General features: G+C 49.1%; 1 long non-coding RNA gene across 1 annotated transcript in view; it reads left to right on the forward strand.

The window, feature by feature from the left end:
• Nucleotides 1-320: 320 nt before the first annotated feature.
• Nucleotides 321-16,123, forward strand: part of LOC134968881 (uncharacterized) — a 66,242-nt gene continuing 50,439 nt past the window's right edge. The window contains exon 1 of the long non-coding RNA XR_010189348.1: nucleotides 321-375. This is a non-coding gene — a long non-coding RNA (uncharacterized LOC134968881). The remainder of the gene's footprint in view (nucleotides 376-16,123) is intronic.

Consider the following 16,123-nt stretch of genomic DNA (forward strand, 5'->3'; position numbering starts at 1 on the left):
CTGCAGGACTGCAGACTACCCCCAGTAAAATATGCCATCCACAGGGACTATCTAGCAGTGGTAGTGACTTCCCATAGGAAGCACTCCATGCAAATCACAGCCAGACAGGCAGTCCCAGGGGGATGTACTATCTTCCTCTGGTACTGCCAGGCCACCTGTGATAGCAGAAAGAACACTTCCCATGAGAAGCCACTTCCCCTGCTATAACATCAGCCCTATTTGGCTTTTAAGGGTTGCAGCTGATGCAGTCCCTAGAAGCCAGCAGTTAGCAGTACTGGATTTAAGCCCCACCCCAGGGCCTAAGCCCCACCTCCCAGTGACATCAGCCATCAGTCACCGGGAGAGCAGGGAGCTGCAGATCCTTCGGACAGACAGGTAACAAGCCACTGCTGTTTTGCCAATTTATCAAAAATCCTGCAACATTTTCTATATACTTGTTGATGTCTTAGACATGCAAGAGCATAACAGCGAAATTTACATACACAGAAATGTCACAACAGCAAAACTGGGGCATACACAGTAGGTGGCGATCCTATTAGCGACATTACAAGTCCCTGAATGTTGTGGTCACTCGATAAGATAACTGCGCAAAATTTTTGTGCACCTTTTTGACATTTTTTTATGATTTTCTTACCACATCTCATTTTGAGACAATTTAAAACATATAATGGTCTATTTCAGTAGTTCTCAAACTCAGTCCTCAGGACTCCACACAGTGCATGTTTTGCAGGTAACCCAGCAGGTGCACAGGTGTGTTAATTACTCACTGGCACATTTTAAAAGGTCCACAGGTGGAGCTAATTATTTCACTTGTGATTCTGTGAAGAGACCTGCAAAACATGCACTGTATGGGGTCCTGAGGACCGAGTTTGAGAACCTGTGGTCTATTTGAACACCTAAAACCCCCTTTTTTTGTTGGGTGGGGGAACTTAATAATAATATTTAATTACAATATATGTTTACAAATAATCCCATTGGGGAAAAATGACATGCATGGTTTTACTTATTTATATTACTTTAAGAAGTAGTTTCGTCTGTTACCTGACTTCACCTCATATCTCAGTAGAAAAAACAGTATGGCGTATGGCACACACAGAAATAAATAGCTTCCCATTACAGAGTTACATCTCATTTAGAAACAAGCACACACAAAAAAAACCTTTAATGCCGCAAAAGTGAAGACATTTTGAACCATGGTGCCGTCTGGAATGTATGTGTCCTGCATTCATTTCTTAATATTGATATGTACTGTGAGTTATGAGTTAGGCACTTTTCAATCAATAGTTCTTGCGAGGCAAAAATTGCATATTGTACATAAAAGAACATTCCACTAGTATGCTTGTAAAATAAAAATTCCTAGTGATACTCTGTGCATAGCTAGACAGCGTGCAGAATGCAGGATGGATCAGCTGCAGGTGGAAATGGGTGCACTAACTACTTTTACTTTTTAATCTTTTTAACCTTATTTTCGATACATATAGAAATCTACCATGCATTCAGAGCAGTGGGACTAATTCAGGGGTGTGGTTCGTTTTATCGACAGTATCTAGGTCGACAATGTTTAGGTCGACCACTATAGGTCGACAGTCACTAGGTCGACATGGATGGAAGGTCGACAGGGTTTCTAGGTCGACATGTGCTAGGTCTAAAGGTCGACATGAGGATTTTTATTTTATTTTTGTGTCGTTTTCTTCGTAAAGTGACCGGGATCCCAAATTAGTGCACCGCGTCCCCTCGCATGGCTCGCTTCGCTCGCCATGCTTCGGGCATGGTGCCTTCGCTTCGCTCGGCACACTTTACCGTTCCAATCGTAGTCCACGTGGATCGTTAAGTATGAAAAAAAAATTTGAAAAACTCATGTCGACCTTTAGACCTGTCGACATAGAAACCCTGTCGACCTTCCATCCATGTCGACCTAGTGACTGTCGACCTATAGTTTTTCGTCCTTCTATATATATATATACACTGTGTACACTGTGAGTGTATGTATGTATGTGTGTATATATATATACTGTGTGTGTATGTGTGTGTGTGTATATGTATATATATATATATACACACACACACGCAACCCAGAGCCTATGTTTAAATTGAATACATAACTTTAAAAAATAAATAAACAGCCCATCCTGACCTTACAGACAGGACTAGAGCCTGTCTCTTCATCCGGCCAGTAGTACACACGCGCTGGCAGGGAGCTTCCTTCTTTCCTGCAGCCTGCGTGCTCAGCCAGTCACTGAGCAGCAGGCTGCAGTGTCAAACACTATTGGGCAGCTGAGCCGTCGCTCAGCAACAGCCAAGGAAGCTCTCTGCGGCGCCGGCGGCTGTGTGAGCGGCGGCTGCTGCTGGGCAGATAGTGGGGAGGGGAGCGCAGTGAGGTGCCGCAGATCGGATCGGATTACAGATCCGATCTGTGGCGCTTGACAGAGGGCCCTTTCAGACAGGGGGGCCCGGGGTACTTAACCCCGGAGCCCCCCCTTAATCCGGCTCTGCATCCAAGCAATGAAAATGTCATGTCTAACAAGTTCTTTCAACTTTAGCAATTCACAATTCCACACTATTTGCAGGTACGGCCTTTATCCCCCTACTGTAAATGCAATTAATATATAGCAATAAAATGTACTATAATATTTAATTAGGTACCACATAAAAAGGGACCCAAGTGATCATGGATTAGGAACGTCAATTGGGCAGGTAAATCATTCTAAGATTGGCAGGACGTGGAAGGTTTGAGTTTGACCAAATAGATAGTAAGCAGGGTGAAATTAATGGGAGATGGGCCGGGGGACACATTAACCCACATCAGATAACACCTGCAATCCATTCCACTACTTATTACAAAAGAATTTAGAATTGACCAAATTTTAAAGTAAGTAATCTATATGCAGTGGCGCCGATGGGGAGCGGGGGGGGGTTTCTAATTACCCAGGCCCAGGTCGGATGGAGGGGCCCAGCGGGAGCCCAAATACTGCCCCTTGCCTGACAGCAGCAGCTACAGCTCTTCTCCTCAGCCCAGTACACAGCAGCCGTCAGCCTAGTACACGCTGCTGTATGCTGGGCTGCAGTGTTGCCAGGAGGGTGCTTAAAATACTATTTTTTTCTGTATTTTTTTTCTAAGGGTGCATGGCCACGCCTCCTGCAATCAGGCCACACCCACTAAAGAGTACCTGGGCCCAGCCAGGCAGTCTAATGCCCTGTCTATATGGGAACTTTGACCTAAAAACGCATTACACCTACAGTATGTACATCTCCTCCTGTGCTTACATAATGCAGTCATGCCTGGTCTTTCTTATACACCTCATTCATTTAACCACAACATATTCCAGTACACAAAGAGACTCTGTATTTTATTCATAATATGAAATCTATGGGATCTGACATTACCCCAGCAACAACTTGTTTCCTTAACCACTTTCTGTAATGGTAAAATGACTGACAAGTAAATATTAATGGACTGCAGATTAATCACTGGACATGTAATTGTTTCGGCCTGTCTGTAGAGCTGTACAAATCCTCCCACATAATAAGCTAGTTAATGCTGGTGCATGCCCCAAATCCGGTCTCTTTTTATCTGATGTTTACATTTCTATAGCTCAGAAAACACATCATCCTTTGCATGAAAAAAACAGAAGTATACTCTGAAGCATGCCCTATAAGGGTTTTTATAATGTCAGAGCCATAATCATACATTTTGGTACCCTGTGCAAGAAAGACCTTTGGTTCCCCTCCACCCCCCCCCCAGATTTTAGATAGGGACAGTGCACACTCCCAGGAAAGTGGTATGGTGTCTTGGGAAGGGCGTGGCCACACAAAAGTACCCACACTTCAACATACAGTAGTGCCCCTTCCTCACATTACACCACATAGTAGTGTCCCTTCACATTACACCACACACTAGAGCCCCTTATACACGTTATGCCACACACTAGAGCCCCTTAACACATTACGCCACAAAGTAGTGCCCCTTATACACGATACGCCACATGGTAGTACCCCTTATACACGTTACCCCACTTACTAGAGCCCCTTATACATGTTACGCCACACACTAGAGCCCTTTGCACACGGTATGCCCACAAAGTAGTACCCCTTATCAGGGTCAGACTTTCCCACAGGGGTACAGGGAAAACCCTGGTGGGGCCCACTGCCTGGGACCCACTCCCTCCTCAAGGGATCAGGTTCCAGACTGTGAACATGAATTATACATTATACATATGTTACATTATACTGCACAGGACTATGGAGTATCTTCTACATTGCATTGATGTTATCATCTGGTACATTATCATGCATTAGCAGTATCTACCATATATATATTTATCAAGAGGGCCCAGACCATGCACTCTATAATCGTTAGCAAAACCGATAAATACGGGCCACTAACACTGCATTCCCCTGCACTTCATGCCCCAGTCCGACACTGCCACTTATACACATTATGCCTACTCAGTAGTAGAGCCTCTTACACATGTTATGCCCACACAGTAGTAGAGCCTCTTACACATGTTATGCCCACACAGTGGTATATCCTCTTACACATGTTATGCCCACACAGCAGTAAAGCCCCTTACACATGTTATGCCCACACAGTAGTAGACACCCTTACACATGTTATGCCCACATGGTAGTGTGCGGATTGTAACAATCCCTAACCAGAAGTGAAGCACTTGTAACCTAAATCAAATGTAACTAAACATCAATAACAGGACCACACACACACACACACACACACACGTATACATAGGTAGTTAAAGATCAAAAGGGGAGGCTTGTCAGTGGCTTCAAAAGGGGAGTGCGGGCCACACCCGGGTGTTACCCACCGGGGGGTGACACCAAAATGCCAGCTCCTGCTCAGTGACAGGAGCCGGGTGCTGCATTGTAACATTATGTGCAGCACCCAGCTCCTATCACTGTGTAGGAGACGGCACTGCACTCCTGGGGGCAGCCTGCATCTCCCGTACCCCTTGAGTGCCGTAAACAAGGGTCCGGGACGCAAGGCTATGCCCCTTCTCACTAAGCCACATCCCTCAAATCAGGCCACACCCCTTTTGCGGTCGGCTGCACCTGGTGTCATCTGGGGCTTGTGCGCAACAAAATAAACCCAAATAAAGGTTAATTAACTAAAATGTAATTTTTAGAAGTTTAAAATGTGTGCTGCATGTACTCTAACCCACAAACACTTTTTAATATCATATATTGGGGTAAATGTACTAGGCAAGAAGCCAGAGGTGCGGGAGTTTGACCTATTACTTTTACCCCATATGGTCCTACAGTATATGGTTTCAGCAATCATAAAAACAGGTAAAATAGCATAACTAACATAAATGTGCACATGCATTACAAATTCAGTAAATTATCCTTAAACTCAGTAAATAACATAAGGGGGCAAATTTACTAAGATGGGAGTTCTATTAGGGATGGGATGTTGCCCATAGCAACCAATCAGATTTTTCGTCTCATTTATCTAGCACCTTCTAGAAGATCATATCTGGAATCTGATTGGTTGCAATGGGCAACATCCCATCTTAAATAGAACTCCCATCTTAGTAAATTTACCCCAAGGAGTGAAATACGCCGGATAATGACCAGTTCTTATTGCAGTACCTCTTAAAGCATATGGGTAAAGCATTGGTTGGTCAGTATAGCAGGTTCATAGAGGTGCAGCTTCTGGTGTTGATACCTTGTACAAATGGAAGCACTCCTGTGATGAGGTAATTCCTGTACGTTTACCACTGTCCATAGGTAAGTTGTGTTACTGTAGCTGCAGCTGTTCCGCTATGTGCTGAGGGTAAATGATCAGATGTCTGCTGTAGTCTCTGCCCAGCTGGGATGCCTGATGGGTGCTTAACTTGTCACTTACACGTCTGAGTGTTAAGGAGATTAATTTCACCAAGACCGCATCTTAAATAAGGGAACCTAAAGCCCTTGTTCATATTTCTCTGTTGTTGTTGTTGCTGGAGAAATAATCTGCAGAAAACGTTATCATGTAATACGACCAGTGTTTGATAAGATCTGTGTGTGGCGTGTGTGCAAAATCCCTTCTGATGGGAAGAGCAAAATACAGTAGCAGACTGTATATCTGTAATGGGGTGGTCTTCAGGTTGCCATCTGTCGGGATCCCGGCGCACAGTATACCAGCGCCGGAATCCCGACAGCCGCCATACCGACACTATTTTCTCCCTCTTGGGGGTCCACAACCCCTCTGGAGGGAGAATAGATAGCGTGGCACGCGTAGCCCTACTACACCCCTGTAATGGGAGGCTAAAATGATGCTGCACTATATACACCAGTACTGGCACGTGTAAGCTCAGCAGTCCCCGCACAGCTCCCGCCCAGTCTGGGGGGTAGAGGACATCAGTAGCCACCAGCAGGTGGCCGGAGGAGTCTGGGCATGGCCTATGTGGGAGGGGCGAGCAGAGGACCCCGCCCCTCCATCGGTGTGCAGTATATATAAAGCAGCTGAATTGGTTATCTGCCTCCTCCTCACCCGGTCATCTGCAGCCCCAGCACCGACCACTCCACCTCCCGGTCACTGTACTGCTCACCCCACACAGGGTCTTACCCATTCCTGCTGGACTGATTGACCCTTTCCTCCTGCTGGTAAGCAGCCACACGTGTCCCGATGCCTCTACCCTGAGCGCTACGGGACCGTCTGGTGGTTCCTGCATTTGATTCCTGGTTACTTCTGCTACTTGTTGCCGAGTCCTAGGATGGCAAGTAACCTGAGGTTGCAGCATAGTATATGGAGGAGGGGGTGCAGAGTATGCAGTATATAGCGGGAGCAGTATATGTACGTATGTACAGTGCATCCGGAAAGTATTCCCAGCACTTCACTTTTTCCACATTTTGTTATCTTACAGCCTTATTCCAAAATGGAATAAATTCATTTTTTCCCTCAAAATTCTGCACACAATACCCCATAATGACAATGTGAAAAAAAGGGGGGGTTCAGATTTTTGGAAATTTATTACAAATAAAAAACTAAGAAATCACATGTGCATAAGTATTCACAGCTTTTGCTCAATACTTTGTTGATGCACCTTTGGCAGCAATTACAGCCTCAAGTCTTTTTGAATATGATGCCACAAGCTTGGCACACCTATCTTTGGCTAGTTTCGCCCATTCCTCTGTGCAGCACCTCTCAAGCTCCATCAGGTTGGATGGGAAGTGTCGGTGCACAGCTATTTTCAGATCTTTCCAGAGATGTTCAGTCGGATTCAAGTCTGGACTCTGACTGGGCCACTCAAGGACATTCACAGAGTTGTCCTGAAGCCACTCCTTTGATATCTTGGCTGTGTGCTTAGGGTCGTTGTCCTGCTGAAAGATGAACCGTTGCCCCAGTCTGAGGTCAAGAGCGCTCTGGGGCAGGTTTTCGTCCAGGATGTCTCTGTACATTGCTGCATTCACCTTTCCCTCTATCCTGACTAGTCTCCCAGTTCCTGCCACTGAAAAATATCTTGCTGCCACTACCATGCTTCACTGTAGGGATGGTATTGGCCTGGTGATGAGCGGTGCCTAGTTTCTTCCAAACATGACGCCTGGCATTCACGCCAAAGAGTTCAATCTTTGTCTCCTCAGACTACATGATTTTGTTTCTCATGGTCTGAGAGTCCTTCAGGTGCATTTTGGTAAACTCCAGGCGGACTGCTATGTGCTTTTTAGTAAGGAGTGGTTTCCGGCTGGCCACTCTACCATACAGGCCTGATTCGTGGATTGCTGCAGAGATGGTTGTCCTTCTGGAAGGTTCTCCTCTCTCCACAGAGGAATGCTGTAGCTCTGACAGAGTGACCATCGGGTTCTTGGTCACCTCCCTGACTAGGGCCCTTCTCCCCCGATCACTCATTTTAGACGGCCGGCCAGCTCTAGGAAGAGTCCTGGTGGTTCAGAACTTCCATTTATGGATGATGGAGGCCACAGTGCCCATTGAGACCTTCAAAGCAGCAGATATTTTTCTGTTCCCTTCCCCAGATTTGTGCCTTGAGACAATCCTGTCTCAGAGGTCTACAGACAATTCCTTTGATTTCATGCTTGGTTTGTGATTAGACATTGTGGGACCTTATATAGACATTAGACAGGTGTGTGTGCCTTTCCAAATCATGTCCAATCAACTGAATTTACCACAGGTGGACTCCAATTAAACTGTAGGAGCATCTCAAGGATGATCAGTGGAAACAGGATGCACCTGAGCTCAAGTTTGAGCTTCATGGCAAAGGCTGTGAATACTTACGTACATGTGATTGCTTAGTTTTTTTATTTTAATAAATTAACAAAAATCTGAAAAAAACTTTTTTCATGTTGTCATTATGGGGCATTGGGGGTAATTCCAAGTTGATCGCAGCAGGAATTTTGTTAGCAGTTGGGCAAAACCATGGGGGTAATTCCAAGTTGATCGCAGCAGGATTTTTGATAGCAATTGGGCAAAACCATGTGCACTGCAGGGGAGGCAGATATAACATGTGTAGAGAGAGTAAGATTTGGGTGGGTTATTTTGTTTCTGTGCAGGGTAAATACTGGCTGCTTTATTTTTACACTGCAAATTAGATTGCAGATTGAACACACCCCACCCAAATCTAAGGGTGTGTACACACGGTGATATTCGGGCTATGCCCGATTCTCACTATGCGACAGGGGCCAGGTCGGCACTTAGCCAGTATCGCAAGCATATAATAAGTGTGCTTGCGATACTTGCTATGTGCGATTTTGGCTAAGTCCAGATTTTGGCTATCTCTTCTATAGAGATACCCAAAATTGACTTGCCTGCACAGTCTATTTTTTCTTTCGATGCCGACCGCGCGGGGCCGAGCATCGGCATCGAATCGGGATCGCAAGGTGACTGTCACCTTGCGATCTGCACTAACTTTTCTTCCGATTTTGTCTATATAGTCAGAATCGGAAGAAAAAATCTCACCGTGTGTACACACCTTAACTCTCTCTGCCAGGGGCGTTTTAAGAGAGGAGGAGGCCCGTGTGCAGCCTTCTGCTTCAGGGGCCCCCTCCTCTCTGACTGATGAACAGGTATTTTAATACTTACCTCTCCTGGGTCCCCCGGCGGTGCCATCCCTCTCCGCAGCGCAATAGAGTCTGAGAAAAGACTCTATTGCGCATGCGCATACCTCCGGGAACACAGCGCGGCGGCCATTTTCCCGAAGATTTTGCTAATGCGCATGCGCGAAACTCCAAAAAAATGGCCGCCGTGACATCTTTCCGGAGTTTTCAGCAAGCGCAATAGAGTTTGTTCCCCCTAGTGTTCAAACTCTATTACTCTGCTGAGAAGGGATGGCTCCAACGGGGGACTCCAGAGAGGTAAGTATTAAACAAATGTGTGCAGTGTGTGCGGGGTGGGCCCCCCAGAACCTCGCACACACTGCACCCATTATAGATACGCCAATGCTCTCTGCACATGTTATATCTGCCTCCCCTGCAGTGCACATGGTTTGCCCAATTGCTAACAAAAATCCTTCTGCGATCAACTTGGAATTACCCCCCATGTCCACTGCAGGGGAGGCAGATTTAACATGTGCAGAGAGAGTTAGATTTGGGTGTGGTGTGTTCAATCTGCAATCTAATTTGCAGTGTAAAAATAAAGCAGCCAGTATTTACCCTGCACAGAAACAAAATAACCCACCCAAATCTAACTCTCTCTGCACATGTTATATCTGCCTCCCCTGCAGTGCACATGGTTTGCCCAATTGCTAACAAAAATCCTTCTGCGATCAACTTGGAATTACCCCCCATGTCCACTGCAGGGGAGGCAGATATAACATGTGCAGAGAGAGTTAGATTTGGGTGTGGTGTGTTCAATCTGCAATCTAATTTGCAGTCTAAAAATAAAGCAGCCAGTATTTACCCTGGAGAGAAACAAAATAACACACCCAAATCTAACTCTCTCTGCACATGTTATATCTGCCTCCCCTGCAGTGCACATGATTTTGCCCAACTGCTTACACAATTCCTGCTGCGATCAACTTGGAATTACCCCCATTGTGTGTAAGCGGATCGTATATGGTACGAAGTCTGCGCCCGTGCAAGTAAATCCCTGCTTACCTCTGTATACGTCTTATGCACTGCCCTCAACCTGGGCTTCTGGGGTCGCTTCTTCGGAGCCCTCCCCGCCGTGGCCCAGCCGGAACTCGACGGCTAGAAAAGGACAAGAAACAGTCTTACTGCGGGGCCACTGGTTCCCTCCAGGGAATAGGTGGCACACCGGGGCAGCTGCGACGTTCACCGATTAGGTGAATGTCATCATCGGCCCGTGGGCCTCAGCTACCCAATCATCACCTATTGGCACTTGCGCACCGAGGTGTGAGCGGGTCCGCTAGGCCTAGCGGGATCCTGCAACCGGTGCTCGACACGGACAAATACACAACTCACAATTAGTACTTACGCAGGCAATCTTGTCAGCTTGCTTGAAGCGCCCCTCCGCTCCTGGGGAAAAAGGACGACAGCAACCTCCCTACAACTAAACAACGGCTAACAACAAACTGAGCCTAATTGTTAGAAACTACAACTTATTGGGCCGGCTACGTCTCCTAATCACTAACAGGTCAAGCAAGTGCAAGTTCAAATGCGAATACATTTATTATGAGGAGTACCTTGTCATCCGGTCCGTCACAGGTTCTGCTGCCCCTCCTGGTGAGGCCCCACTCCCCACGGTCCTTACCCACCTGGGAGCGTACACCCGACGCGAGGGTCAGCCGACCCTCCGCGCCTCACCTACAGCGCACCCCGCCGAGCGGCCGCACAGCACACTCGTCGAGGTACGCAAGGCACGGGGTTCCACCTATTAGGTCAACAGCCCGATGGTGTTCTCCTCCCCTGGTGGGTCTGTTACCGGGTCACCTTGTAATACCCTAATGCCCCACAGGCCTAGTGCCTGGCTTGCGCCCCGGACCTAGTGCCCGCCTAACTGGCGCCCGTTGGGTGACCTGGGCCTAATACCCAGGGTCACCTTATTCGTCCCACTTGGCCACAAGGACTCAACAGTATGCCCCACGGGCCAGGAGGACCCGACTCGGTGCCCACGGGCCGGAGGGGCCCGACTAACTACCCACAGGCCGAGAGGGCCTGACCATGCCCACGGGCCTAGTGCCCGAACACCCGGTGGTCTAGTGGTAGGAGGCTCGGCGCGAGGCCGCTTACCGGGCCGTTGGGAGAGGCCGCGGTGGGGAGCTTCGTTAGCTCTTTCGCTTCCCACACACCGCGGCACTCTCCGCCGGGACTTCCGGTGGGCTCCTCTGTCCTGGCCGTTCCGACGTCTTCGTCCTCTTCCCGGGCGTAGACAGGTTCTTCCAGCTGTGACCTCTTCTGTCTTCTTTTGCCGCTTCCGGGCCGCTCTCGTCGTCGTCGCCGCCGCCGCTTCTGCCGCTTCCCGGGCACCGCCGCCGTCTTCTTTCTTCTTTTTCTTCTGGAGCTCTTCTCTGCTCCGTCCCCGGCGCCGACTGACTGCTCCCGCTCCGCCGCGTCTGTTATAAGACGCTGGGAGGGGGCGGAGCTATGACGCGACGAGCCTTGATTGGCTCGTCGCGGCATGTCCTGATTGGCTGACCGGGCGCGAGCCCTGATTGGCTCCCGCCCGGCGCCGCTCCGTGCCGCGATTGGAGGGGCCTGAATCCCAACGGATGCAAGCCCCTCCGCACTCGGGACCCGCCGCAATGCCGCCGCCGACCGAGGGAGTGGGGGCAAGCAACTGCCCCCGTCCCCCGCAACCCGCTGCCCTCTCACAGTGTGTAGAATTTTCAGGGAAAAAATAATTTTATTCCATTATGCTGCAACATAACAAAATGTGGAAAAAGTGATGGGCGCCCTCCAGTGGCTGGCGGCACTGAGGATCAAGGTTAGCCTATACAGATATTTACCAGAGTGCATTGTACACCTTTTAGCATACTTTGCATAACAGCTAATTACTAGACACACTTCACAAAATCAAATAAACAAAAGTGATGCATTGATAAATCCCAATGTTACCTAAATCTCATAAGGCGTCTATCATTTATTGTGATTGCTCTAACCCAGGGGTGTCAAAGACAAGGCCCGCGGGCCAAATCCGGCCCGCCAGACCTCATCTGATGGCCCGCAGTGCCGCCGCCATGAAACCCCCTTCTCCCGAGTGCCCAGCTCGGGGGGGGCGGGGTTTCGCGGAATGACGCGATTGCGTCGTGACGTCACGGCGCAAACGCGTCATTCAACGAAACCCCGTCGGAGGAGGGAGAAGGGAGCCGCGCAGACGAGGAGGGAGAGGCGGCTGAAGAGCGGCGAGAACCGCTTCAAATGTAAGTCAGCCCCTCTCCCTTCCTCTCTTTCTCTCTCTCTCCCTCCTTCCACCACCTGCCGCAATGTGTAAAATGGGGACCTGTGCCTGCCACAATGTGTAAAATGGGGACCTGTGCCTGCCACAATGTGTAAAATGGGGACCTGTGCCTGCCACAATGTGTAAAATGGGGACCTGTGCCTGTCACAATGTGTAAAATGGGGACCTGTGCCTGCCACAATGTGTAAAATGGGGACCTGTACCTGCCGCTATGTGTAAAATGGGGACCTGTGCCTGCCACAATGTGTAAAATGGGGACCTGTGCCTGCCACAATGTGTAAAATGGGGACCTGTGCCTGCCACAATGTGTAAAATGGGGACCTGTACCTGCCGCTATGTGTAAAATGGGGACCTGTGCCTGCCACAATGTGTAAAATGGGGACCTGTGCCTGCCACAATGTGTAAAATGGGGACCTGTGCCTGCCACAATGTGTAAAATGGGGACCTGTGCCTGCCACAATGTGTAAAATGGGGACCTGTGCCTGCCACAATGTGTAAAATGGGGACCTGTGCCTGCCACAATGTGTAAAATGGGGACCTGTACCTGCCGCTATGTGTAAAATGGGGACCTGTGCCTGCCACAATGTGTAAAATGGGGACCTGTGCCTGCCACAATGTGTAAAATGGGGACCTGTACCTGCCGCTATGTGTAAAATGGGGACCTGTGCCTGCCACAATGTGTAAAATGGGGACCTGTACCTGCCGCTATGTGTAAAATGGGGACCTGTGCCTGCCGCAATGTGTAAAATGGGGACCTGTGCCTGCCGCAATGTGTAAAATGGGGACCTGTGCACTATAAAAGGGGGCACATGGCTGGGCACTATAAAAGGGGGCACATGGCTGGGCACTTTAAAAGGGGGCAGATGGCTGGGCACATATAAGGCAGGTGGAGCGGTAAATTTTGGATAGACCTACAGATACAACCGGCCCTTTGATGGGGACCAAACTGCTGATGCGGCCCCCGATGAATTTGAGTTTGACACCCCTGCTCTAACCTTAACAATATACTTTAAGCTAGCTTATCAACTAAAAATAACGACGCGGACATAAACTGCATTAGATTTAAAAGGTCATTGTATTTATTCATTGGATGACCCTAAACGTAGGGATGGCAAGGAAGACGCTACAATGGCCAGTTCCAGTCAAATATATCATACAACTTGGCGGCGACTGAAACGCCCCCAACTGTAATGGCGGCGACTGAAATGCCCCAACTATATATAAGCATAACCTGTGCTGTGAAGGACTCACCACCCCTTACTGGCAGTCTGGCATAGTACGGACCTCCTAGTGGGAACGCCCATTGTCCCCCCTCAGGTGCAGTACAACACCGGCTGTCCATCAATGGGGGAGGGGCCCCACAGCGACCACTTATGCTACATATGACCGCTGGCTGTAGCGCCTTCCCGCTGAATTAAATTGAATGAATTTCAGATCGAACGAGTATTAGAAATGTAGAACATGAACAAAAATAAATAAAATCGGTAGGGTGTGTGGGCTTCCAAACCGACAAGAGGATTTATATCCCTCAAACTCCTCCCTACTAAAGCCAGGGCCGAAACTAGGGGGGGGCTAGGGGGGCATGTGACCCAGGCGCAGGATTTAGAGGGGCGCTGAGAGAGACCCGGCGGCAGTGCCGTTTCTACTCCTTATCGCCTCTTCCGAGCGCTCCTGCTCGGGGGGCGGAGTTTCGCGGAATGACGCGTTGCGTCGTGCCGTCACGACGCAAACGCGTCATTCCGAGAAGCCCCGCCCCCCAAGCAGGAGCGCTCGGGGAGAGGCGATAAGCATGAAGGAGGAGGCGGCCGGCGCGAGGGACATGAGGCGGCGGGACCGAAGAGCGGGAAGACGTAAGTATTCTCTCTCTCTCCCCCCCCTCCTTCCCCCCAACTTGAAACCTGCCTGCCGCTGCCGCACTGTGTAAAATGGGGACACCTGCCTATGGGGATACCTGCCTGCCGCACTGTGTAAAATGGGGGCACCTGCCTGCGTACTGTGTATTATGGGGGCACCTGCCTGCGTACTGTGTAATATGGGGGTATCTGCCTGCGTACTGTGTATTATGGGGGCACCTGCCTGCGTACTGTGTAATATGGGGGCACCTGCCTGCGTACTGTGTAATATGGGGGCACCTGCCTGCGTACTGTGTAATATGGGGGCACCTGCCTGCGTACTGTGTAATATGGGGGCACCAGCCTGCGTACTGTGTAATATGGGGGCACCAGCCTGCGTACTGTGTAATATGGGGGCACCTGCCTGCGTACTGTGTAATATGGGGGCACCTGCCTGCGTACTGTGTAATATGGGGGCACCTGCCTGCGTACTGTGTAATATGGGGGCATCTGCCTGCGTACTGTGTAATATGGGGGCATCTGCCTGCGTACTGTGTAATATGGGGGCACCTGCTGTTAGGTTCCTGGTGCTCAGAACAAGGGAGATGTTATGAAGCGAGTCCAGAGCACCAGGACGTAATGCTGGGAAAGGGGAATGGAAAGGGAATAGCCCCTGGCGCCCTAACTCCGTTGTCTCGCCCGTGTGGTCAGAAATCCCCTGCGAGACTATGGTTGCTTGAGCCCATGGCAGCCGCGTTTGAAGGGCGGATTATGTCTGCCCAACTCCGATGCCCCCTCAGGTCTTAATGGGAGACAAAGGGAAATCCGAGACAGGGTGATAACAAGGGGCCCTCTGACTAAACAACCAGGCCAGGGGCTACAAGCTAACTGACTAAACCTGAGGTATGTGCGGTAACCCGCCAGGAAAAAGGACAACCAAAATCCACTAGTCCGTACTCCTACCCAGCACCGCTGGATACCAGAGTGGATCTGTGGGAGCGGAATCCTCCGCAAAAGCTCCGGAACACAAATAATAAAAGATAAATAATTAAGCGGCCCAAGCCGCAACACACGGCTACGCCGTGACTCACGAACACCACTGGATGTTCAAAGGTGCTCAGTCAGGACTCCAGGAACAGATGACGACTTCCGAGTACAGGACAACTGAGAACAGGAACGACCGGATACAGCAGGACTGGAAACACTTTCAGCAAACAGATTCAGCATTCAGGAAGCTCAGGAACTAGCAGGAACCAAGCTCAGAACTCAAGCAGACTGAAAACCCAGAAATATCACCAGCATCTGCGAACTGCAATCAGCCAGCATATAACAGAGAGGCCTAATTAATAATCCAGTGCAGCTGGCCTATTGCAGGACTCCAAGCTGACAAGATGCAATTAGCAGCCAGATGAGGCTGAACACATGGGAACAAGCTGCAATTGCACAGACTCACCAGCGGCAGCAGACAAGAGTAATCTAAAACAGAGCAATGGGAAATCCTGGCATGCAAGACAACTAAATAAACATAAAATAGAAATGAACCACTACCTGTGGTTCATAACAGTATCCCCTCCTTAAGGGTGAGCTCCGAGCACCCCATGACACCCACGGGGAACATAAACAGAAGTATAACATAAAATACATAACAAAAATGCAAAACAGGAATGAGCCACAGCCGTGGCTCATAACACCTGCCTGCGTACGGTGTAATATGGGGGCATCTGCCTGCGTACTGTGTAATATGTGGGCATCTGCCTGCGTACTGTGTAAAATGGGGATATATGCCTGCCGCGCTGTGTAAAATGGGGATATCTGCCTGCCGCACTGTGTAAAATGGGGATACCTGCCTGCAGTGTTATTGTTGGTAATGTAGATGTAGTGTAGTGTAGTGAAATGAAGTAATATATAGTACAGCATATAGGGTATGTAGTACAGTGTATAGGAGCATGTAATGTAGTGCAGCATATAGGGGATGGTGTAGTAG

Source organism: Pseudophryne corroboree, chromosome 11, assembly GCF_028390025.1.
Source record: "Pseudophryne corroboree isolate aPseCor3 chromosome 11, aPseCor3.hap2, whole genome shotgun sequence".
NCBI classification, from domain to species: domain Eukaryota; kingdom Metazoa; phylum Chordata; class Amphibia; order Anura; family Myobatrachidae; genus Pseudophryne; species Pseudophryne corroboree.